The following is a 2,859-nucleotide window of genomic DNA, read 5'->3' on the forward strand; positions in this document are numbered from 1 at the left end:
TGAGACATTTATTGTCCTCCACGACAATAGAGCAAATTGGTGTCCGTTACAACCCATGAGATCCATGACTTCTTATAATGTATTATTTTTGTGCTTGAGATAATTTAGTCTGAATTGTAGAGTAATATCTTTAGTTTCTTATGCAGTTTTAGAGATGCTCAACAACAGAGCATAGAATGTAGGTGCTGTAAGTTCTTCATCCAATCTTCATATTTGACATGAGTTACGCTATAGAATTTCATTGATAAAGTGACTGAAACTGATTAGTGATCATTCATACATCATTTTCATGTTCATATTCAAAAGATAAACAATTGATCATTGTCTCTTAATGCGTCTAATTCTTCGACTTGTGAGCCGTCCACCATCACAAATGTGCTCCTCTGTTTCCCAACTTTTTCTCTGCATTCACAAAAACAAAAAACAAAAATGCTATCATTGATGTGAATTTATGAATTTGAATTTATCTTGTTTTATGTATGAATTTGAATGTGTGAGATGATTCTCATATTATATATATATGTATATATATATATATATATATATATTTGGCAATGTGTGAAATCATTGAACTCTCTGGCCTTCTAGGGGTTGATTTTAGATTCTCATTAGTTCATATTTGTAATAGCCACTTATCATCCAAGACCATCTTACAGTATTTTGGAATTGGTTAGCTTAGTCTTCAACAAATCTCTTGGTATTGAAAATGTAATCTTCATTAGCATGAACTGAAAGTACTCGGTACTGGCTTTTACATTGGGGAGAATTCATAATATTTTATTCGATAAAAAAATACCTTGTGAAATACAATTGAAGCTAACGAAAAGCTAGATAAGTAGACTTAGATTTATAGTCTAAGTATTCTATTAAAAAGGAGATGTGCGCCTCTGTATTCAGTTCATCCAGCAATTCTGTTAGAAAAGGGATTTCTTGTAGCATCTCTTGTTTTAAGTCTTTCAAGTGCTAAGAAGAAAAGAGTCAGTGTAAACAAATGCCTATGCATCATAGGGTTAGTTATATATATATATATATATATATATTAAAAGAAGGAAATGAGAGCAATGGATATTCAGGTTACAATACAAAACTACATTTGCTAGCTGATATACTCTTACTTAAGTTATAAGGTGGTATTGCTTAAGTTATAAGGTTGTATTGCTCTCAAACCTGAAAATGTTGAGGCACTAACTTGTACACGAGACTGGATATTTATTTGTTTCTTTTTATCATCATCTAAAGTCTTATTTGGGCAGTTAGCTATAACTATTGTTTTATTTGGCTTGTATATTTTCATGTTTACAGGCCTTCCCAACCCATTGAACATGAAACTTCACTGCAATCAATGGTACCATGCATATGAAGAGTCCTAATTTACACGACTTCTATATCTTCTACATGGGAAAGGGACTTACTCTTCTTCTTGTGCTTCTTAATTTCAAATTGGTTTTGATTATGTTTTTCAGTTAGGTATTGTTTTGATTATGATTTTGAATTTGCAGGTATTCCAACTAGCGGCCCATCCACCCTTCCCAGCATCTGATAAGGGTAAATAATTTTTTTTTCCTTCAAATTTATCTCTCTGTCTCTGTCTTTCATTTTGGTGAATGGTTGAGGATGTTATTTATTTATTTTAGTAATGCATGAGGAATATATATATATATATGAACTGCATGTTAAAAACTATCATGCTACATTGGAAGTGGTATTATTTGCCTAATCTTGGCATAGTGCTAAGAATAGTTAATTTTGGAATCACAAAATGAGGACGTAAAGACAAACACCAGGCCATTGTACATTGCATTGGAGATATGGTTGAAGCTGGTCCCAGCTTTTGGCTGCTTTCGTTGCACTTTTTTGTTTGATATTCAAAGCCTATAAGATTGATGATCGTTATACAATCCAACAAGTAAAAAAAGGAAAAAGAAAAGAACAAATCTCTACCCCAAACTGGCATTTTGCTTTCTATTCAAGTTAATTATGTTGTAGGTTTGTTCTTTTTTTGTTTACAATGATGAATTTCTAATTGTTTTCATATTAGCATATTGCTTTATGTTTCCATTCATTTTATTGATAGTTTCGTGATTGTTTTTCAGGTTGGGGTAAAGAATTAGGCCAAGTACAATCCTAATATACTATTTTGGAGTCTATTTATTTGGCTACTTGAATTTGTAATATTTTCATTGTATCTGGAGATTGTATTTTTTTATTATAAAAATATACATAATGACTTAAGATTTTAGATTTATAATTATTGGTTATGTAGAGTGAATGTATTGAACAATACTTTCAATTACATGAATGAAGTTTATGTTGGCTTTGATGAGGATATAGTACCATTGAGAATAAGCTTTTAAAGTAAATTTGACTGTTATATCATAGTTTATGTGCCAATTGAAACAATCTTCCCATTAGCATTGTGAATGGGCATTGTACCATAAAGTTGTATTATGAGATTAGTGTATGCATGTTATTGGCAGGCTTTTTTATTTTAAGAAAGTAAACACAAAATGTGATTTGTCAATGCAATTGACAAACAGGTAGTGCCATTTGCATTCCAGTCGTGCAATTGACAAAAAAAAGTAGTACTATTTGCATTCCAGTCGAGCAATTGCCATTATCTGTGCACAATTAATTGAAAATTTAAATTTAATATGTGATATGTCAATGCAATTGACAAACAGGTAGGGTAATTTGCATTCTAGTAGTGCAATTGAGAACTAAAGTAGTCCCATTTGCATCTAAGGCAATATTAACAGCTCAACGACATTGAAAATAAGCTTTTTACAAAGCAAAAAAAGCTCCCAACCCTCCCCCCCCTCTCTTCTAGGGCCGCTAGGAGGGGAAGTGGTCATTGACCCT

General features: G+C 31.9%; 2 long non-coding RNA genes across 2 annotated transcripts; both read left to right on the top strand.

Annotated features, from left to right (window-relative positions):
- The first annotated feature begins 12 nt into the window (after positions 1–12).
- Positions 13–2,376, top strand: LOC117619623. The gene is made up of 2 exons (XR_004584592.1): positions 13–182; positions 2,264–2,376. It is a non-coding gene; the product is annotated as an uncharacterized LOC117619623 (long non-coding RNA).
- Positions 1,306–2,204, top strand: LOC117619624. Its single transcript, XR_004584593.1, has 3 exons — positions 1,306–1,345; positions 1,500–1,545; positions 2,094–2,204. It is a non-coding gene; the product is annotated as an uncharacterized LOC117619624 (long non-coding RNA).
- Positions 2,377–2,859: the final 483 nt, after the last annotated feature.

Source organism: Prunus dulcis, chromosome 2 (genome assembly GCF_902201215.1).
Source record: "Prunus dulcis chromosome 2, ALMONDv2, whole genome shotgun sequence".
Classification (NCBI taxonomy): domain Eukaryota; kingdom Viridiplantae; phylum Streptophyta; class Magnoliopsida; order Rosales; family Rosaceae; genus Prunus; species Prunus dulcis.